This window comes from Protopterus annectens, chromosome 3.part1 (assembly GCF_019279795.1).
Source record: "Protopterus annectens isolate FY-2018-M chromosome 3.part1, PAN1.0, whole genome shotgun sequence".
Classification (NCBI taxonomy): Eukaryota; Metazoa; Chordata; order Ceratodontiformes; family Protopteridae; genus Protopterus; species Protopterus annectens.
Genome location: NC_056732.1, coordinates 1,229,086,284 through 1,229,110,445, shown reverse-complemented (window position 1 = coordinate 1,229,110,445; position 24,162 = coordinate 1,229,086,284). Strand labels below are relative to the sequence as shown.

Here is a 24,162-nt window from a genome sequence, read left to right as displayed (position 1 = left end):
GATGACTGGAAGTCTCCAACAAGTGTAATGAGCTTTTTAAAATAATGGAATCCTGTCCTTTAATACCCAAGGCTTATACATTATCTAGTCAAGTATTCTCTGCATGGCAACAACAGAAAGGCTTTCAATGTTGGCAGTTCTTTTATGCTTATTAAAGCTTGATTGAATCTTACGATCTCAGACACAAGCTTACCTTATGGTCATTAAAGCATTGCTACTTAAACACAGAGCAACAGGCACTTTGAGTAATAAGCATAAATATGAGTAATAAGCATAAATCAACAGTACAAAAATATGACAGAAACCAGATAGTTCTGCAAAATCAAGGACAGATGAAAAGCCACTGTAGTACTTGTGTCTACCTTGGATGGGGGGGGGGACACTGCATATTTACACTGCATAACTACTCCTTGCCTTGCTTGGACACATCCAGAGTCACTAACAAGTATGTCACAATCTGAAATGTCTCTGGCTGACTGTGATGGCCCTGACACATTTGTCATACCTCTCAACCTCAGAGCCAGAAATCTGGACAAAGCCATACACAGAAGTGGGACAAAAGCCCAAAAATAAGGACAATTTTTAAATATTGCTTTAATAAACTTAGAAAGATAATAGAATAGGTCTTGCATTAGTATGAATTTTCTGAAAGGTATAAAATCTGAAACTCAAATGTCTGTCATTTTCTAACTTCAGTCTTTAGTGATTTGTCACTAATTTGCCAAAAAACACAATTTTATGAAAAATGGACCAAAAATGTGATGCAAAAATATAAAATAGCCACACAATACAGCTGGAAACCTGTCAAAGAAGGGACACTTTAATATTAGTACTGGCAGCTGACATAATAAAAGAATCTACATGCATTTCAAGTAATCTATAACTTTGATTATTACAGTTATTTCTTAATTGTAAACCCTCCATGTTTTCTTCCAAAATTGCTATTTTATGGAGGGATTATTAGGGGAAGAGCAACATTATGAGCCAAAATCGGGGACAGTTGAGAGGTTGGCTATGCCTAATTCTATAAAGCAATTTATTTGCATGTACCTCTCAACCTGTTAATGCAGTAAATCTGAACAAAGCCAAATATATTGGGGGAACATATAAACAGTACTAAAATTGCTCTTGTATAAATTGAGACAGTTGATAGAACAGCTCCTACTTTAACATGCGTTTTCTGAAGGTTATGAAGTCTGAAACTCAGTGTATCATTATTTAGTGACTTAATTCCTAAATGATTTGCCAGAAAACTACAAATTTTATGAAGAACAAACCAAAAATAAGAAGCAAAAATCTATTCATTCTTTGAAAATCTGGACAGTTGGGAGGTATAGTTCAGCTGGGCCTGTCTGAGTTTGCTGCCCTTCCTCCTGACAAAATCATGGTTGAATGGAGCCTCTGCAGCCATTCCCATTTACCATAAACACTAATGTGCATACTGCTTTACTTCTATGATGAGTTGGACTTCATTTGAAAGTTTTATTTTGTATTTTACAGCACAAACACTAAGTCATCTGCTAAACAAAGCAATGCAGTCTCACAATGAAAACTTAGCATTAAAACTTCTCTGCCCTTGAAACTCACATTCATTGAAACAGCATTGAAACCCACATTCAAAGAAAATACATTTTGCCAGTGGCAGATAAAGATTAATTTCAAATCATAGGCCCTTGCATATGAAACATACATGTGCTCTTTGATACACCTTCCTCATTGTACTAAATTATATTCCTTGTACAATACAGTACAGTTGTTAGAGGGTGTTTTAAATTTGTTTTGAACATTTTTCCAGTAAGCAATGAAACAAAACGCATGCACCCATAATGGCAAAACTGCCCAGTTCAGAACATTTATCATAAAAGCCTACTCAGACTTCCACAGTCCACCATTATTAGTAAATATGCACAATTCTACAGTCCACCATTATTAGTAAATATGCACAATTCTACAGTCCATTATCAGTAAATATGCACAATTCTACAGTCCATTATCAGTAAATATGCACAATCTCTGAAGAAGTAAAAGTCATCTAAATAATTCCACATTAAAGAAATCTGTAACTAATGAAGAGGTTGCTGCTAGCAAACACCTTTATATTTCATGGTTTCATCAAAAAATAAAGTGTCTGTTGCCCCTCAGGAATAAATTGCCTATATTACATTAAAAATGATAAGCTAGTAATATTGCAAGAGGAAATGGATGGCAAACTGATAACAGACTCATAGTTAGTATCTTCACCAAGGAGAACATTCTCAGTACAGCAACATCCTAAATTCTGTGCTGTTTTCAAATCATAGGCCCCTTTGATACACCTTCCTATTGCTTTGAACATTTTTCCAATAAACAATGAAACAAAATTGCCCAATTCAGAACATTTCCATCATAAAAGTCTACTCAAACTTCTACAGTCCACTATGTCCACCATTATCAGTAAATATGCACAATCTCTGAAGTAGTAAAAAGTAATCTAAATAATTCCACGTTAAATAAATCTGTAATGAAGAGGTTAACAACCTTCTGCATCAAAAGTGTACACAACCTGTGTTGTGCTGGTAGCAATGCGAAGCATAATCACAGCAACTAAACCTCTTCCTCTCTCTCAGCTCCTGTAAAAAAAAATCTCGCAACTCAACTGCATCTCAACTTCACAGCACAAGAAGTCTGAAAAAGACCACTATGCTCACCTGCTTGTGAAAGAAAAAAAAAAAATGCTGTGTTACGTGACATTTTTTTTACCAAGGTCCCCCAGTGCAAAACAGTCAACACAACATACCACTAATGCCCAAATGCTTTGTGAAAGAGAGGAAGACTGAAACTTTAAATGGCTATCATTTAATGAATTCAGTTCTTACCATAGCGGTCAACCTCTTAGCACAAAACACCTGGACAAAATACAGCCCTAAACATATTTCAGTGAATTCAGTTTTGCCCCATAGCTGTCACCTTAGCACAGCAAACCTGGACAAAGTCAATAACAGGGTATTACAGTCCCAAAAATAAGGCCAAATTTCAAATAGTCATCTTATAAACTTAAAAAAATGCTATAATAAAAGGTTGTGTTACTATATATTTATTGCTAGAATAAAAAGTTGTTTTACTATGTATTTTCTGAAGAATATGAAGTCTGAAATTCAAATGCCTGTCAATTTGAACAAAACAATTTTCAGCAGAGGCCCAGGAGAAATACTGTAGACACATGTCTTTGTAAAATGGCAGGACACCAGAGCAAATCCACACAAACACAGGGATGAGATGCAGACTCCACACAGAAGGCACCGAATCAAACCAGAAAACCTAGCTGTGAGGCAACAATACTGCCACTGCACCATCAAATATGTAAGGACACCAGAGCAAATCCACACAAACACAGGGATAAGATGCAGACTCACACAGAGAGCACCCCAGCCAAGAATCAAACCAGAAAAGCTGTGAGGCAACAATACTGCCACTGAACCATCAAATATGTGTAAACATTCAGAAACCTGAAGTCTGAAATTCAAATGCCTGTCAATTTAATCAGTCTTAGAATTAGAACGAGAAGAAGAGGATCAGCAAGCCGACTGTGGAAAAACAAACTGACACAAACTTTTGTGCTACACATTCGAGTCAGTTAAGTAGTTGGTTGATAATCATCTGCATTTAAACTTTCTCTTCAGAAAAAAAGGCAGATCAAAAGCGCCAACCAACCATTCTTACTCTACTAAATGCCTGTATGCAGCAAATATAAGATTGTAGTACAAAAGCAACAACAGTAGGTGTTTCAAACCAATGCGGTCTCTGATGCAGATCTATAATGCTATATTCTAAGAGTTATGTTGTTTTTGTTCAATTTGTTAATCAGGACAGTCTGACTCAATTCTCAGCAGAGGCCCAGGAAGAAATAATGCAGACATGTCTTTGTAACATGGGAGGACACAAAAGCAAACCCACACAAACACAGGGAGAACCTGCAGCTGTGAGGCAACAATGCTACCACTGAACCATCAAATTGCAAGCATTGCAATATTTGAAAACCATAGATATTATGAGGAATAGATCAGATCAAATATGAGGCAAAGAGATCTTCTCCCAATGAGACTCCAATGCAGAGCCTGACTGTAATCAGGACTGCTGCTGAGACAATCTGTGCATGTTCCAGCAGCTATTTATTTCTTTTTTTACTTTAAAGTTGTGCTGTGAAGAAGCTTGTGTTAATTGCCCCTGACTATTTCCAAAAGAAGGAAGAACCACTATTGCCTGGGAAGATCAGGGCCACCAGAATGACCTCTGGGGATTCCTTCAGAATCTTCAGAAGTACCCTGGATATTAGTGGATTGGGTGGAAAAGCATTCAAGAACATGCCTGTCCAGGAAAAGAAATGGTATCTGTCTTCCAGTCTTTCTTGCATGGAATCCTGTAGCAGAGACTTTCCAGTTGATGATTAAGAGAGGAGGCAAAAAGGTCTACTTGAGCAACTCTCTACAGAAGGATCAAATCTTGAAAGATTCCCTGATCTGGTTTCCATTCGTGAGTGTATTCCCTGGTCTTGCTTAGCTTGTCTGCCATACAATATTGCTCTGACAGAATGTAGCATGTTTATAGACTGAGACTGTGTTACAGCAAGCATCTCTTTGATATTAATGTGCTTGCATCTGAATTTGTTGTCTCAAATACCTTGTACTTTTACCCCCCCCCACCAAAACTGCTCCCTCAGCAAAGTCTGAGGTGTCTGTGCTGACTGACTATTTTGGAACAGAGAGAGAGAAGGGTATACTTGGATTTAAGGATAGCTTTTTCCTCCACCAAATGGTTTCTCTTCTAACAAACTCCCAACACTGGAATTTGAAATGACAAAGTGTTGGTTCTGTGCCAAAAGAAACTTCAGATATGAGTCTTGCCACAGTTATCATGAGAATTATAGAAGCCACAAGACCCAAACTCCTGAGGTAATCCCTTGCAGTGACCAAAGTGTGAATGGAAAACCTTAGAAATAGATACAGACATAAATAAATAAATAATTTTATTCCTGTGTAAGAAAATCTATCTCTTTGAACTGAAATGTCTAGTAAACATCACAGGAACATAATCCTGTGTGAAGGAGCCAAGAAAGACTTTTGAAAGTTCTGTTGGAATCCCAGCTTTAAAAGATCTCTCACTCAAGAGAGTGGGACAAAATAAGTGACAGATTCCTGACACTTTGAAAAAGAATCTGCAGTGATGAACATGCCATTTAAATATGGAAAAATGTTGATTCCCTGTAGGCTGCAATGAGCTATAACTGAAGCTAGACACTTTGTGAACACTCTTGGTGCAGTGGATAGTCCAAATGGTAAGGCAAAGAACTGATAATGTGATCCAGACACACAAGAGGTATATCACCCAAAGTCGAGATTCCTGAAATTTTGAAATAGAACTTGCACAGCTAAGCAAGTTGTCTTTATATGGAAATTACATACTTTTCAGTGCCAGTACGTGCCAGTACAGCTTTGATGGGCTTGGTACCCAAACTTGTCTTTTAGTCAGCTCAGTTCAAGCTGCTTGACAGTTTGGGCTGTATAGAAGGTTCCCTGAAGGTTTGAAAGTTGGCTGGCTCTTACATCCTTGGCAGGATGTAACCCATATAGAACTAAGGCTACTGCAGCAGTGATCAAAATGATGAACATCTAGTTGTGCACCGTGGCATGCCACAGAAAACCACAAGGTGGTATCTTATTCACAGAAGGATTGTTTAACAGTAAATGATAACATATGGGTTTATCCACATTGTGTTCCTCTGTCTTGCTCAGAGTTTTCATCAGCTGTGCTTTTTTTTCCTATAAAGGTCTATGCTCATTTTGTGCTAGTGTTCTTTGTAACTATTGCTGATATTTGAGGCACACCTCTATAATCAACATTGTTAAGTCGTCTTCACTTTTGTTTACTAGTTTCAGTATTTCACATTCTACATCAGTATCAGAGTAAATCTATCTGCAAAATGGTCATCAACCTTTTATTATTTTTTCTTCAAGAGATCTTCAATCAACCAACAATAAAACACTATATAGTTATTGTGACTGCAGTATGCTATTTCCAGTTTGCATATCACAAATAGCTGTGTGTTCTGTTTTTTATTTTTATTAACTAATATTTTAAAATAGACAGCAATGCTAAATAAGAAGTAAGAGAACAAGGATAAGTGATTAAACCTGGGAAGAGTGAGTCTTGAAAGAAGTTAGAAAAAGAACATAAAAATAAAAACAGTGGCAGCACTATTTCTGAAGTGGCTACTAATGCTTAAAATTATTGCCCAAAAAGGGAATATGCAGTTATTTTTTATCTTTTCTCAGAACTTGCTACTGCTTAAAATTAAGACTTTACCATCAAGTTATTTTGTTCCAATGATGGTAATCCCTGAAATTGTATTGGTTCTATGGATTTAAAAATGGATCAGTCTAGTGTTTCAGCTGTACATAATCAGTCTAATCCCTCTGTAACTGCACGCAGTTTAGCCACTGCCTTGATGTGGCCTTCCTTTGATTTAAAAAAAAAAAAAACTTTTCCTGAGAGTACTTTCCTATAGTACAGAAAACCACAAAACAGTTGGAACTTACATTGGTGTTTTTGTTGGTCTAATTTTAGTTTGGGAACAGAACACAGAGATGCAAACTTGTGCAGGTACTCATGGAGTTTCAAGAAGACATTGTCACCCACTGTTTATAGGTGCTGAAGGAGCTGCCATTTTAAACAGAAGGCAGCACCACTGCAGGCCATCCTACAGTACACTCTCACCTAAACCTTTAAGTGACTCTACCTTACTTCTTCCCATTTACTAAGGATCTGGTATAATGGATAGAGACTTCGCTGTCATTTCTGTTTCTGGCCTGGTGGATATAGGTATCCTGAGACAGTGCAGTAACTGCCTCATGTTCACTGATAGCCATTTAATTTTAGAACAGAGTAACACAGTGTGTGAGAGATGTAGATACACAATGTCATTGGAGGCAAATCACTCACATACACACATGACAAATGCAAACCGGGTTGTCAGTGTTACGCCCAAAGCACTCACTACCATCACTAAGAAGTAAACACATAACTTACATATGTAGAGGTACTCACTTGTAATTTACTCAAACCTCCAAAATCTCCTAAAAGCATCTCACAGTGGCCCTGAGCATACACAAAAAAGACAGCACCTCACACATGTAACTCTAAAAATCATAGTAGCCCTACTTCCAAGCCCATAAGGAAATACACTACACAGCCAAACATTCTAGCAATTGTAAATTCCATTGTAAGACACACAGATATGGCTCTTAACAGACTAAGCAAGGAGAGGATCACAATGAGCTGTCTGTCTGCGGCCAAGATCTGACAGATCTTTCACGCACTTAGATCTTTAAACCACAAGTACCAGTATGACACAGTCATAGTCAATGTGTATGTAAACACCTAAGACTTACCTCACTGGACAATATGAATAGAGACATGATGGAGCTCTCTGAATATGTGTCCCAGGCAGGTATGAATCTAACCTTTAGTAGCATCCTGCCTTCACCAATGATGTTGCCACAGTGCAAGCAAAAATGACTGACTTCAGTAATTGGCATAGTTTGTGGTGTCACAACAAGGAAATCCAGTATCTGTCACTCTGGGGATACATGATCGACAAACCATGATGCTTTGCCAGAGATGGTTTGCAATTGTCACTAACTGGCTTCTGGATACTGGCAAAAACTTTGTCTATCCCCATAGTGCCTTTTTTTAAGCCATGCCAAGTTGTTAAACTCTCCAACAAAACAAAAATTACTCGGGACTACCTAAAGGCACTGTTGCTCAACTCTAGGAGTTTAAATAAAAATCTGAAATCCCTGGACGCACTCCTCACCCTGGAGAATGTAGAAATGTGCAATCAAGGAAACCTGGTTCAGAACCATGGAAAGCACCTCAGCTATCAAAGGCTACAATGGCTTTCATACATTTTGATCCCCCTTAGCTCAGGATAAACCAAAGGGAGGAGGTGTCTCATTGCTTATAAAGGACAAGTACACTGCTGGAATGGTCCAACAACATGACTCATTTGAGCTGCTCCATGCCCAACTAACCATACTTGCGACCCCTGTCATATCCTTGCTAGCTAAAGATCCCTTAACACGAGCCTGGAAAACCACACCTCCTACCTAAACCTACTGAAATCTCTTATAATAATAATAATAATAATAATAATAATAATAATAATAATCTGTTACTATACGTATGGATGACTTTAACTACTCCTCCATAAACTAGGAGACTTGTATGACCCATAATTCACTTGCTTACTGTTTTTTTTTTTTGGACTTTGTCAATGCAAACCTCATGGAGCAACTAGTTAGCTCCCAACTAGAGGTACAATTATCCTATACCCAGTGCTCAGGAATATGGGGGGGATGATGCTTCCTGCCATAGATTAACTCCTTCTTGGTAAGGTGTGACTACAAAATTATCTCTTTTATTATTAAAATTAACCTAGAACTTCCATCAACTCCAAACCTGTTAAGAACTTTGCTAAGGCCATTACCTTAAACTCAGTGAGAGCTTATTAAACTTCCAAGCTCCTCTAAACCCGGATAACACTGAGGGCTACTCTGAGCTGTACACAGAAGCACTGTACAAACCAATTTATGGCTGTATAGAGGAGACAGTACCTATCTGAGTCAAACCTATGATTATTGGCAAAAATTAACTACCCTGGTTGACCCCTAGCATAAATAGGCTATTCAACAGAAGGAAAAAGAAATCCTGTCCAAAGCCAAGAAGGAACAGAGAAGACAGTGGAAAAAACACACACCAGTCTAAACAAACAAATTAGAGAGCTGGTCAAATCTGCCAAGACAAACCATGAGGCAAAGATAGCTTCCCAGGTGAAAGATAACCATAAGGCTTTTTTAATGATGTTTGTAACCTCAGGGGAAATGTTCAACAATGTGCCAAGATAATTATGAATGGCAGCACTTACACCCATCCTAAAACTATAGCAAGCCTACTGGCTGATAAGTTCAAGTCAAACCTCCCATCATCTCCTACCACACCCAAAGGAATACTAGCAAACATCCCCCTACCAGTCATTACTTGAGAATAGGTCCTTAATGCCTTCACTAAAGCCAAAAACACAGCCTCCATAGGTAATGACAACACTCCATGACACTTCTTAAATAACTTAAAACAGAATCTGTCAGGACCATTGGAAACCCTCTTTAACTAGAGCCTTTGGACATCCTTTGACCCACAGGAATGGAGGATTGCAACAGTTGTCACTCTGCACAAGGGGGGCCCATCAACTGACCTAAGGAACTACAGACCCATAATCTTGACTAGTCTTATCTGCAAGGCCATGAAGAGAATTATCATGGACCTGATCAATAATGACATAGGAACTCTCCAAACACTGGATCTTTCCCAATTTGGCTTAGTCAAAGGGAGATCTTGCCTGCTGAATATAGTGGACTTCTTCAAGAATGTCACCAGGGCCATGGATAAAGGTAAAATGGTATACACCGCTTATCTAGATCTGGCCAAAGCTTTCAGCACAATCCCCCACTTAGGGATCATAGATAAACTTACTGAGTTAGGCATAAACCCCAACATCGTCAGATGGATCGCAAACTGGCTTACTGACAGAACACATGTCCAGATAGATGAATCCACTTCCAATAAAAAAAGTGTTGCTAGTGATGCCCCATAGGGCTCAGTGCTGGGAACTCTCCTGTTTGGCTTATACTTCTCTGAAGTGAAGGCCATTGTTGGGGGCCTTTAGCTCATCAGGTTTGCTGACAGCTGTAAGCTGGGAACAATCATTTAATTTCCAAACTGCTGACATCCTAAAGAGGCAGATGACTGGTGGCAGAACCGTGGTCTGAGCCTAAATGCTAAAAAATGCATAGTCATACCCTTTGGTAAGGCAGATATCCCTGCAAATTATTATATTGATAGTGCACTCATAAAATTAGATCCAGTGGTGAGGGACCTAGGAACAGAGATAGATAGTAACCTAAACTTTGAGCACCAGGTAGGTATGGTAGTGAGGAAATCTTTCTGTGTGGCTCAACTTATAAGTAAAGGCATGGCATCAAGATTAAAGAAAGTCATAGTGCCATTGTACTTGACCCTCATCAGGCCAATAATTGAGTATAATGCTCCCTTCTGCATGTACCTAACCAGGCACTTACAACAACTGGAGTGCCCCCAGAGGTTTCCCACTAAAAAATACTAAGTGTATGACAAATGTCTTATGCAGACCAACTAAAGGCCCTATCCTTTTACTCCATCTCATGTCATTTATTGAGAGGTGACTTATGCCTGACCTACAAGGCATTCTTTGATCTAGCACTGAAGAAAAGGTTACATATTAGCAAGAACAATTATAGAAGGGTTACACTTTCTGTGGACCTGAAGCTTATTTGTGACTCTAACAGAACTTGCTGGAGAGACAGATTCATATCCTGAAGGCTTTCTTGTCCATGGAGTAAATTTCCCATCTTCATAAAACAAAGACCATCCCTCACTCTCTTTAAAAATAACTTGCATAAAAGGGTGGGGAACCGTAACTTCACTCAGAGTGTACTGCCCAATCTGTAAAATAACTCTGGGCTCAACACCCAAAGACCCACTACCCTGACAGTGTCTCATCTCATATCTGGAGAATTAAGATATAATGTTGTCATATCCTGGGTATTATTGGCTAGGCTTGTAAAGGCTGTTGTGCCATTAGCCTAGTAATCACCTTTGAACCTATGAACCTATGAGCCTGTGTGATAGAATACACTTCTATGTTCATGTTCAATGAATTTTGTTTCAGTCAAATTTATTTCCAGAAACTTTCCCAATAATTATGATTAGCTACTTTCAGAAATGGATAAATATTTGAATGCATTCATGTATACTGATAACCTTAGAAACAGTTAATCACATGAAAACATAGATAAATCTGTTGTAGATGAGATAAGAGCTTCAGAATCACTAACAGGTAGAATAAAGTTGTTATGAATTCACTACGCACTACCTTTATTTGCTCAAAACTATTGCTGCAGATCTTTTTATTCTTTCAGTAAATATGAAGAACATTTAACAAAATGGTTCAGAGAAAATTTATTGCATCCATAATAGCATCTCTAGGAGAAATTTGGTTGTGTTTGGTTATACTTTTATATTCCAAGGCAAGCATAGCTTAATAACACATAAAGAAGTGCAATTAAAAACCTTTTTTGAAAATTGTTCCTTTGAGCAGAAACAGTAATTTAGAAAAACATTTAAAATAGTCAGTTGTATGAGGGGGACAAGTCCCAAATCCCCATATCCCTAGGTAAGTTTTATAATTTGTTATGAGCAACCACAGATTAGAGAAAGAACTAGACATCGCAATTTTACAGCCCTAGTTTGCAGAAATTTCACATGAATTAAAGTTTTTGGCATTCTTTGAAGTCACACTGAACATTTTTGCTTTTACTGAAGTGATTTTGATGAAGTTCCTAGATATTGTATACATCAGTGTAAATATTTAATAATCAGTATTTTTCTGAATATTCTTTTAAAGACATTGACTCCTCTGGAAATCTGATGCATTTAAACCTCTGTCTGTTGATATCCCACAAAAGTACCTCTTAGCTGGCATATTTACAAAGGTAGCAGTTTCAAATGGTGCGACCAGTTACAGTGATTTTTGAAACACAGAGACTGAATGTCTAAAAGAATGAACTTTTATATACCAAGTCTGAGAATGCCATTTCTAAGAATATTCCCTTTCTTCCAAGGTATGGTGATGTCATAGTTGTTGTATGTAAGTTTGGGGGAGTATGCTCCTCACATTGGCCCCCTTGCAAAAAAGTAGCTTAAAGGAGAAGAACAATATTCAAGATTCACTCTTCTCCTAGATTTCTGATTTTTTTTGGTCTGATGGCACTTGGCATTACAAGTATCAGCATTTCATTTGGGAACCATTTACAAATGTTGACGGTAATTTGATTTATATGAAGGACAGAACTGGCAGCTGAAGAAAGCTTTAAAACTGCAACTTGTCTAATGTAAAACTTTGTGAGAGTCCAGCTGTAGAAGGACATAGCCATTAGGCTGACTTAAAAGGGAGGATCCATTGTCTTTTTTGATAATTATGCATCCAGATTGTTGGCAATTTTGGCAGATACTAAAGTGTATCAGCATGTGAAAGTTGCTGTACAGAGGAAATATGAAAACGATTCCTGGGTTGTGTTGGGAGAGATGTTATCTAATGACTGAATTCATTCTACACACTGTGGATCATAAAATGTACACAGTAGTGAGCACTGTATACTATATGATATTACAAAATACATAAGTATGCACCATTATGGCATGTCAAGCAGATATGCATCTTCATGACAACAGCCCTTTTGCTGAAGAAATTATGTTTTATCATTGTTCACCCAGAATTATGCTCTGCCTTCTCTGCCTTACACATACTGGGTGCTGGGATAAGTTCCACCACCATACAGCAATGAAATGCCAGGAAACAAATAAATTACATTAATACTATAGAGACGAAGGTCATATGAGTTTGTACAGCACATAAATACTGCAATCACAAAGTGAATGAAATTATACAATTAAAATGCTCTTTTTGAAAACAAATAATACATAATATAGTGGGTGATAAACCCTTATTTGGTTACAGAAAATGTAAGACCATGGTTGCGATATGTATTGGAATCCTAAGAAGTTCAAGGCTACGGAGTCATGTGACCATTATGCCTTGCCACTTCCCACCCTAGACTACATCTACCTCTTGAGGAAGGCTATACCTGTCATACCTGGGGTGAATTTTAAGAAAGTATATCCATTTATCCAGGTCCCATATGGAAGAAGATAGTGCACCACACTGCTTTATTTGTATATGTGCTCTTAATAACAATCCAAGCTGTTCAGTGAAATGATGCTACACACAAAGGGAGTATGTTGAAGCTTACTTCAATGATCTACATTTAAATACTTGAAGGTAAATTGATTTTTCATATGCATTTTGTATGAATTTAAGGTATAATTCCATAATGGTTTTATTGAGAACTGCTTGAGTCATGCCAGGATCAAAATCCTCCATAATGAGGGTGATAATATAGAAGGATAATAGTTGTCCATGTTCCCATCTCTATGAATAGGGACAACAAAATAATGCACCCATGTTCTATCACCTAAGGGTGAGTTAGGCTATTGCAATAATGCCTTTATTGCCAGGATGAAAGTGAGGCACAAGCAGTCCTCATGGCTGGCCATTTTTATGTCCTTTCTGGAAAGCTATACCCCTGTACTGCACTGACTGCATCCCTAGTATGGCATAATGAACAGGATGTGCTGGATTCGGATAAGCATGAGCTTGCACACAGAAGGTACAGCAACCTCTGTATTGTAAGCTCATGCTTATCCAAACAGACAGTGTTTGCAGCCTGCTAGCCCTTATCCAAAGAACTGTGGCTTTCTTGCACCTGGCTGTACCGTCTTCTCTAACACGGGCCAACCCCTGCCATCTCTGTCAAGCAGCAAAGTCACAAGTCAAACTCATGTATCTTATTTATTTTATTATTTTATTTTATTTTACATTTGTTAACTGGGTTAGTCCAGCTGAGCATTAGCTTGTTTTCAGTGGAGACCCGAGGAGAAAAGCTCCACAATCAGTATTAACATTTTACATAAAGTCAGCAAGAAAATTGCATTGGCAGCTAAAACAATTAGAGAAATAACATTTTACAATAAAATTTTACAGAAAACAGTTGGGTACAAATGTTAGAGATCAAACTGCAAAAAGCATTTACAACAAATCATACAGAAAAGCAGTAGAGTACAATGTCAGAATTTTTACAACAAAAACTTAGGTACAGTGTCAATGTAGGGAAAACAGTGTTCATTATTTCCAAGTAGTTATATACAGTATAGGTACAGATGGAGTAGTAAGGTAATGTAGTGGTTAAGCAATGAGACAGAAAGGTAGATGGATATTAAGACAGACAGTGGAAGACAAAGAAGGGATGAGAGACCAGCTAGGGTAGATAGTTTCAGGGAGGATGACTACAATGGCAGGACCATTTATTTGTTAGATATTCCCGAGTGGTTAGTTTGAAATGTTTTGTTTGGTTAAGGGACCTAATTTCTAGGGGTAGTTGGTTCCAAGTTGTAGCAGGGTTATAGTTATAGTTATAAAGTAAACACCCTGATTTGGTTTTCGGTTTATAGATCTGTAGGAAGTCTCTAGGCTTTATCCTTTTATACCTCTGAACTTAGGCCATAGTCTAGGCTTTACCATTTTATACCTCTGATGCTGGTGCAGAACATTCATTTTGGAATAAAAAATACAGCTGTCAGTTATATTCAGTAGAACAAATACAAAAGGATATCTAGAAACAGCTTTTTTAAATGCTGTCAGCAGTGAAGTGGGTTTTTTAGTGTTGTGGATTTCAATCCTCAGTCTTTTTAATCGAATATGGATTAGAAATTGAATTTATGAAGTTTTATATATCAGTAAAATGAACCCACTTACTTCAGAAGACATGTTTTGGCAACTTCTTACTTTCATACATTATGTTCAGCCATGTTTCAGCAAGAATTGCAACATAAATTTAATGAAGAAAGCTGGAACCCAGTGTTTTGTTTTTCCCTAGCTTTAGAAATATATTTCACTAGCAAAGAATGTACAGAATGTCACTGATTAATACTAGCATAATTATGATATTTTCTGGCATGTTTGCTGTAAACCTTTCTAAACTGTAGTTTATAAATCACTGACTACCAGACAGTTGGATTTACCAAAAAAAATATTCAGGATATCTTCTGCACTGATTATAAATAATGTGAGAACTGCAGTTCAACTTTACATTGTCTGCGTTTGTGTTTCCTTTTTTTAATTTGAACATTCTGACTTGTAATTGGGGTTTATCAGCCTTGTATTCCTTTTAATACTATATGTTGAGTTTGAACTTATATAATGCAAAATCTGTTTTCATCCTTATTGTCATTTCACAGGCCCTCCATGAAGAAAGGAAAATTTACCAAATAAATCTACCTACTTCCCAAACATGAAACACAATAAAAAATGTTATTTTCCACTAAATAACCTGCACTCTTTCATAGGTTCGTACGTTCACAGGTGTTTACTAGGCTAATGACCACAAGGGCCTTTTTAAGCCTAGCCATGTGCTTCTTATAACACATTCAGTGAATTTGTATTTCATGTTAACTGGGAACCTACACTATTCTACCTGGGACTGTGATCACTCAGTAATGAAGTCTACACCTTTGATAAGCTCTAAACACTTTGGGTAGTTTATCCTTTTTGTGGTGCAAACAGGAGTATATTCTGTCCATGCACTTTTGCACACATGGTCATAGGTCTATAGATATATATTAAGCCTGCAGTCAGGGAGACATTAAAGAAGCTTAGCCTTGACCAGTAGTGATGGTGGGAAATGAATAATTTCCACCAGTTAGTAGAGTTTTCCCACATATCACAGGTCAGAATTTGCAATCTGTCATCCATTCATCCAGACTTTTAAAGGTTGCCAGGGAACTACTCTGCATGATATGGTAAGGAACCCCTGTTTTAGGGATTGGTTTACATTGGATTAGGTACCTGTCTGTTATGGTTTATGTGGCAATGTAGGTTTAGGTTTCTTGAACGAGTGTTTGTTTTACCACTGGTTCTGTTTAGGTGAAGTATTGATGCATGGCTAGGCTTAAAAAGGCCCTTGTGGTCATTAGCCTAGTAAACACCTGTGAACGTACGAACCTATGAAAGAGTGCAGGTTATTTACAGCATGGAAGGCTAAACAGAGATCAACACTCATAAGTCTTTATGAAACAGTACAGAGGGACAGGGCTTTTGATCTATCACAGCAATTGTGGGTACTTAGGTCTGTGATCTTTTTGATGTGGAAATGGTAAGATCATTCATGATTAGAGATATACATGCACATGCGGTTTTTAAATTCAATAATGAGCTTAATGATGAAAGAAAAAGTGAGAATGTAACATCTATAGATACATCTGCAGATACCTCCAAATATAAGCCGTGCAGGGCAGAAGGACTTTCTAACCACAGCAAAGATACAGTCGTCTACTGATAGTTTATTATCATCATAAGTACCCAAGTGCCTGATGACTGGTTCTGATTTAAATGAAATGTAGTCTATACTATTTGAAAGCATTAACATTAGAAAAATAAACTTGACTGCATTTATTGGCATTGATGGTTAACCCATGACTGCTGCACTAAGCATTAGTCTGGTCCATCCCTTGCTGGAGAATTTGGGTATCAGAATGGGATTTGATGACCGACACCAGTTTGCAATCATCAGCAGATTTGGATAGCCACATTCCCTTGACATCAGCTTAGAGAACTAAATGCCAAAAAGGAGGGGGCTAGAACAGATTCTCCAAATGCCACTGGTGATGTTTCAGTGTTTTAGAATAAACTTACACAGTCTTAATGCCATGAATTTTGTCAGAGAGCCAAATAGCTAGGCAACTTTTTAGTAACCCTAGCATGGCAAATAGTGCTAAATGCCTTATCTAGGTCCTAGTAGGTAGTGTGAAATATATGTTCTTTATCCATGCTTATCCATGCCACTCTTTTTAAAAACTCAGCTAGGACGAGTAAGCATAGAATCATAGGAGGTTATTATGCTAATGGCCCTAGAGTCTTTTTAAGCCTAGCCATTTATGCCCCAGTTGGCATAATGGCTAAGGTCTTTGCCTCCCATGCACAAGATGCACGGTTCAATCCTGACCTTCAGCCAGTACCTATTTGGAGTTTGCATGCTCTGTCTGTGTCTCTATGGGGTTCCTCCCACCACCAAGAAGCATGTTTCCATCTCAAACTCACCAATGAATGGAGCTGTGGGCAGCAGCACAGACTCTACATGGCTCCCTATAGGGGAAAGAGTTGTACAGACCAACCACTTTGGGCACCTAGTGTGGTGTGCATTATCCTCAAGACAGGAGAACATGGATCACAGACTGCCCTCTGTGGCAGGGCTAGCCACTCAATGGTGTAAAATATGGCTCTAGGTGATTAGGTCATGTTGACTAATGTTGTCAACATGTACTGGTGATAAGTGGGTTGAGGATCCGACCTACGTCCCAAGGACCCATGCTAACAGTGGTTGGGGTGTATGTGTCTCTATTGGCCAGTGTGTACCCTCCGTGTGTAGGTGCCTGGCCTAGGTTATCTGGGATAGCTGGATGTAAAACCAATCAACCTGCCAAACATGAACTGAGAATTATCGGGACAGACAGAACAAGATATGAGGACTGCCTGGGTCCACATGGGTGGGGCAACAAGGATAAAAAAAGAGAGGTCATTCATCTGGCAAATGGCTTTATAGATAGCCAACACATGGTTCAGAAAGAGAAACAGTCACAAGATTACGTACAAGAGCAGGCAACATGCAACTCAGGTAGATTTCCTCCTAGCAAGGAAAGGGCACTGGGATAGAATCACTGATTTCTCATCCCCAGTGAAACAGTTGGCCCACAGCATAAACCACTGGTTGCCACAATCATCTGGAAGCAGTGGTCAGAGAAGGTGCTAAGGTTAATAGAAGCAAGGCTTGACTGAAGGGAAAGTACAACAATTCAAGGAATTACTCAGGGCTCTAGCACCCCAAGAAGAGGAGGAAATAGGTGGAGATGAAGAAAAAATGGCAACTCATCAAAGCAGCATGTGTGAGGACTACAGAACTGATATGTGGCTGAGCCAGGTATGGAAATAAGGTACATAAGAAAAGCTGGTGGTGGAAAGCAGAAGTCCAGGAATTCATCAAAAGAAGGGAGTGCAGGAAAAGTGGGAGATTGAAAGGACTGACCAGGCTAGGAAGCAATAATGGTAGGCTGACAAAGAAGCTAAGAAAGGAGTTGCCATAGCAAAGAACAAGGCATCAGAGGTGTTCTACCAGCTTCTGGAAAGTGACTTAGTAGGTAGAACAAAGAAAATGTTTCAGGTTGCAAGGCAAAGACAGAACGATAAAGAAGATAGTCAGCCACCGTTTATAAGGGATGCCAGCAACAACCTGCTCATCAGTCCACAAGACATCACAGGCAGTTGTAAGGAGTATTTCCAGCAGCTTCTGAATAGAGAAAATCCCACAGAAGCTGTACTGCCCCAGACATAGCCTACAATGAGAGAGAAGAAGAGGAGCCCACTCTAGAAGAAGTAAGAATAGCACTAAGGAAAATAAAGTCAGGAAAAGCAGCAGGCTCAGATGAGGTCACAGCAGATATGATAAAGATGCTGGGTGAGATAGGGGAGAAATGGCTCCTGAGGGTACTTACAGCAGTGTGGAGTAAGGTGTATCCCAGATGACTGGAGAATATGCATACTCATGTCAGTGTACAAGGACAAAAGGTACATCTACAACTGTGGGCAGTACAGAGGCATCCAACGCCTGTCTCATTGCATGAAAGTTCTGGATAGTGTGACTGATAAACAGATATGTATAGTAGTAGAAAGTAAGATGGGAGATGAGCAGTTTGGATTCAGATCAGGATACGGCACAACTGACTTGATGTTTGCAGTTAGACAGACAGTTGAGAAAAAGCTAGAGATGAGGAACAAGTCCAACTCTTTTTGGAGAAAGCATATCACAAGGTCCCAAGAAAAATGATTTGGGCAGTACTGTGCTGGTTCAAAGTCCCAGAAACATTGGTAGAATTACTGCAGGATATTGCTGTTCATACTGGTGCTGGAATACATTAGTAAACAGGTTGGAGGGGACAGATCAACAAAGTTGATGTATGCAGATGATGCGGCATTACAGGCAGACTCTGAGCAAGAACTTCAGCAGAGGTTAGGGGAGTGGAGTGCAAAACTGAAGGCACATGGGATGAAACTAAGCACAGATAAGACAGTGGCAATGGCAGCAAACTGAGGAAATCAGAAGAAGCTGGGAATTGAGATAGAGGGGAAGACAGTGGAACAGGTAAATAACTTCAAGTATCTGGGAGGGATGGTTGAGGAGAATGGAAGTCTGAATGAAGAGGTCAAAGCTAGAATTAGAGGGGCTGCAGACAACTGGCATAGAGTCTCAGGTATAGTCTATGACAGAAGAATGCCAAAGAAGCTGAAAAGTAAGGTATACAAGGCAGTGGTGCAACAGAAACCTGGGCAGTAAAGGCAGAGCAAATGAGGAAGCTACAGGTGATGGAAATTAAGTGCCTGAGGTGGGTGGTAGGATGCACACTATGGGACAGATGAAGAAATGAGGAAATAAGTGCAGAAGCCAAAGCAGCTACAATTGCAGAAAAGATCAAAGAAAAAAGATTACTGTGGTTTAGACACATGCAGAAAAGCAGAAGACAATCTGGTGAAGAAGATTTGGGACAGATAGGAAGATTGTAAGAAGAAACAAGGATGTCCAGCAAAGAGGTGGGTAGATTATGTGAAAAAAGATCTGGGAAAGTCAGACATGAGTGTCAGAAAAGGCAGGAGTGTGGGATTGAATCGAGAGAGATGGTGATAGTTAACATGATATCCCGACCCCATGTAGAAAATGGAAAAAAAGGAGAATGATGATGATGATGATTTATGCCCCAATTTTCCCATTTATCAATGGCTATGGGCTAGAATGGCCTTGGCCTGTGCTTTAGGGCATCTGTAAACTGCCCCTGTCCATAAGGACCACAGGCAACAAGACAGGGGTGAATTTGCCATTTCCCATCTATTGGTCTAAACTACTGCATTTGAATAGGCTTAGGGAAGAGCTCTGTTTCACATGAATGGGGAGTGTGCTCCGGTGAAGGGGTAATCTCTGAGATACATACCCATTTCTTCAAAATGTTTTGTTTATGTCACAGATGAGATTTAGATTCTTAGATCGGGTAATTCTAGTGCTATTTGTTTTGCAGATGTATAGCAGATCCATCATGGCTGGATGGGAAAGTGCCTTGTAGGCTAAGCATAGATTGCCCTTCAGTAATCTGTAGGAGATTAAGTACAGGGAGAGGGCCTTGAGGCAGACCGTATAAGACATATTATTTATACCTTGTATTATTTTAGTGAGGAACCTCTTTGATCACTTCAGTTGTTGCAAATGCCTGGCCAGATACCTGCCAAAGGGTGCATTGTACTCAGTTATTGGTCTAATGAGGACTGAGTATAGTGGGACTATGATCTAATTAGATTTGGATGCCATGCCCTTACTTATAATTTGTGCCATATAGAAGGATTTTCTCACTGCCATAGACACATAGTGATCAAAGTTCAGGTTACTGTCAACTGGAGGTCCCAAGTCCCTTACCAATGGGTCTACTCTCAGGGAAGTATTATCAATGTTGTAATTTGTAGGGGTGGTCATCTTCCCAAAGGGTATAATTATACATTTTTTTGCATTGTGTTTTAGGACATGGTTATGGCTCCAGTTATTTGTTTGTGTCAGACCCTCCTGGATGATATCAACATCTTTGAGGTATTCAGTGAGTGCACTCAGCTTGCAGTCACCAGCAAATTTGGTTAGTCAAAGTCCCCCTACATTTAACTTGACTTCAGAAAAGTATATTCCAAACAGGAGAAGTCCCAATGCCAAGCCATGTGGGACACCACTAGTAACAGGCCTCTTGGTGGAGATGGATTCTCCCACACTAACTTATTGTAACCTGTCTGTGAGGTATTTGTTTATCCATCGGTTGACATAGGGATTTATGCCTAAATTTGGGAGTTTGTCTGTAATACCCCAAGTGAGGTATTGTGTCAAATGCGTTTGCCAGGTCAGTGTGTAGGCAGTATGTACTGTTTTGCCCTCATCCATAGTTCTAATGACCTTCTTGAAGAAGTCCACCATGTTTAGTATGCATGACCTGCCCTTGATGAAATCAAACTCGGATGGGTCCAGTGTTTGAAGATTTCTTTTGTCTTTGTATATCAGGTCCACATTAATTCTTGCCATGGCCTTGCATATAAGACTAGGCAAACTTATTGGTCTATAGTTCCCTGGGTCTGTAGATTGTTCACCTTTGTGTAAAGGGGTGATTGTTGCAGTCCTCCATTCCCTACAGATGAACCCTCCCTGAAGGCTGTGGTTGGATAAAGATACTGATGGGCCTGACAAGTCATGTTTCAAGTTATTTAGGAGACATCCTGGGATATTATCAGGACCCACTGATACAGAGTTTTTAGCTTTGGAGAGTGCAGTGTAGTGCAGTGAAGACCTGTTATTTAGTTATAGTCGGTGGGAGAAATGCTGTAGGGTATTTCCTGATGGGACCTATGCCTGCCAGGGAGGGTGAAGCTGGAGCTAAATTTATTAGCCAACAAATTTGCTATATCTCCCAGTTTGGTATAGGCAGTTCAATGTACTATTAGTTCAGCACACTGCTGGGTGTTCCCTTTAGGGTTGCATACATAACTGAAAAATGTTTTATGGTTGCCCTTAGCCTAGGAGGCTATTTTTACCTCAAAGCTGACTTTAGTGGCATTGGTTGTTGAGATGAATGAGGAATGTTTTGTCTTTTGGGCATAGTCCTTCCTATTTTTGGATAGGATTTTCTTTCTTTTGTTGTGCAACCTATTTATGCTGGATGTCCACCAAGGGGACTTATTTTTGGAGTTTGTCCTATGCATGATCTACCTTTTATGAAAACCAGTCTGGCATGTATGCTGGGAGATAATGTAAGATGTACCATTGTTTATTATTGAAGTTCTAATACATTCATAGCCTTGCAAAAAATACCAGTGAGACTAATAGACATGTAATTTTCAGGGATAGTAGAGAGATGACCCTTATGTCAGGGTTCCACAGCAGGTGCTCTCCATATCTCAGGTATGTAACCAATGGAGATTCTGATGCTGATGAGAGTATGGAAGGGTTCAGTTAGGTAGAGTATGGCATTACTCAACAGACATCCATGGATGTTGTCATCACCCATGCAATTAGTATGTTTAGTTTTTAAAAATGCTGAAAGGACCTGGTGCAGAGGGATTTAGGGAGGGAAGGTGGGATGCAGGATGGGAGAGTAATGGAATGGGTGGGACTGCTGTGGATGGAAGAGAGTTTGTCCACAATAATATTGACTATGTCTCTGGAGTTAGAGGTAGTGGTATCATTTTAGATATGTTCAGGCCAAAATTGTATCACTTCTAAAATTTCTAATGTATGTAAAAAATGTATTATGTTTGTCTTTTGAAATGATTGCAACTCTCAGTTCATAGTCACTTTTACATCTCCTAATGGCGCACATAATGGTTTTACTTACCAGTTATAAATAAATCCTTTATATAATGATGGAGTGGAGATCTTTTATGCACGGCAAGTGACGTATTATAAAGTCTGTTGCTGTGGGATTGCCAACACATGGGTTTGGTTTTAAACTTGCTATCATGTTTATGTTGCATGGGTTCAGATCCTTTTATGGGAAGAAGTATCAGGTACAAAGATGGATGTGCAGTTATACCATTTATGATTTTCCATAATATTAGTAAAATAGAATTAATTCTGGAATAATTTCTGAATTTAGAGGAGTTATCTGGGATCATAAAGCAGATTTTCAGGAAGAATGTCACACTGAGATGTTCAGATTTTGCTAGGGAGGGGTATCATGTGGGGTTGTCCAACTGGGGAAAATGTTATTGAGGATGAGATCTGGATCACTGTGGGATAGGGAGCAATTTGATAAAGTCAATTAGCATTTCTGAAATCCAGAAATCTTAGTACTTATTGATTTGTGGTTGAATAGTAAACACACCGATTTATGTATAGTTAGTTGAAGTCACCCATAAGAAATGATTCAATTGCTAACTTTTCTTGGATAGGTGACGTCACAGATAAGAAATGCATATGGTTCAATATTTAACTTTTCTGACTGGTTAAGGTATTCTGCATGTTCTAAGAGGATCACTGTTGAGGTTCTATAGCAAGCTATGAAATGGCAACTAAGTTTCGTGTGGGTTCTTAGGACTTCCACCAGTTCCAGGTTTGCATTGTGTAAGATGTGGTGAGAGACAACTGGATTATTAAAAGACATTATGGGTACTCTCTTGTAATTCCTGGTAACTCTAACTACATGATAGGTGCTGAACCCTGGAATCAAGGGGTGTTTTTATTGTTTTGGAACTTAGTTTCTGTGATTATATAAATGCAGAATTTTTCTTTAAATTTATTTATGCTTTGTTGACTAAGTTAGTACCCCTAAGCCACAGGCCACTTTTTAAGGGACATCCAAGGAGGAATTCATACTGACTAGGAGAATTTGACTTCAGCAATGTGAGATTTCCTTTGTTCTTTTCAAAAAGTGCTGCTGGATCTTTTACATCCACTTGAGCTGCAACCAATTCAGGCCAAGAGAACCCCAGTTTAAAGTTTAATTTGAAGTACAACTCACTCAGGAGTGGAGTCCCCCCCCCCCCCATGCTGCACTCAGTTGCTTTATTTGAAAATTATTTCAAGCATCTGTGTGGGAATAGAACCCACATTTCAGTGAACTACTAACAACAAGGGGAGTGTGCTACCTATGGAGACACTGGCACAGATGTCTTCAAGGGTAAATAAGGTATTAAGTTCAGACATTTTGTAATTCAGGCATCCAACATTCAGCAGTATCACCTTGATATTATCTGGACTAGAATTTTGCTATGCTGTGATGTCTGTCAGGTGAACTCTGCCTAAAAAGGCACCATGGGGGGTGTAGTAAAGATTTTAGTATTTGAAGGGTTAGAGGTGCAGGCCTTCCCTGGCAAGTGTGGGGAAGGGTCTGTCAAAAATTGCATCCTACACAGACAGGCACAAACCAGGTCCCCCATCATGACACCAATTTAGTACTCAGATGCTGAAGTCAATTATTTTATTCTTGATTGGCAGCATCATTCTTGGTAAAGGTAGAATGCTACTGAGTGCTAGGGCCTGGCCATACTCAGAGGCATGAGTGAAGAGGTCAGCAGTGTTTTTTGACATATTCCCTAGGGTGGAATGCGTGAGATCTTACACTCTCAAATGGGCAGCTACAAGGTCGTAATCATATCTGGGGTGGTGTAGGGATGCAAGAGCCCCAGTGACATTCCTAATCCTGGAACCAGAGAGGCAGCCGTCAAGTTGCCCTTTATCAATGTAGTGAATGCCATATCTATGTGTGTGTTACAGTCACCAGTTACCAAGGTATTTCTGAGATGTACTACATGTTTATGAGATTTCAGGTGTACAGGCTTAAAGTCCCATAGCT

At 39.1% G+C, this 24,162-nt stretch overlaps 1 protein-coding gene across 1 annotated transcript in view; it reads left to right on the top strand.

The window, feature by feature from the left end:
- The window catches only part of LOC122797762 (serine/threonine-protein phosphatase 6 regulatory ankyrin repeat subunit A-like), a 2,341,865-nt gene that overhangs the window by 1,188,341 nt on the left and 1,129,362 nt on the right, over window positions 1-24,162 (top strand). The window lies entirely within an intron of this gene.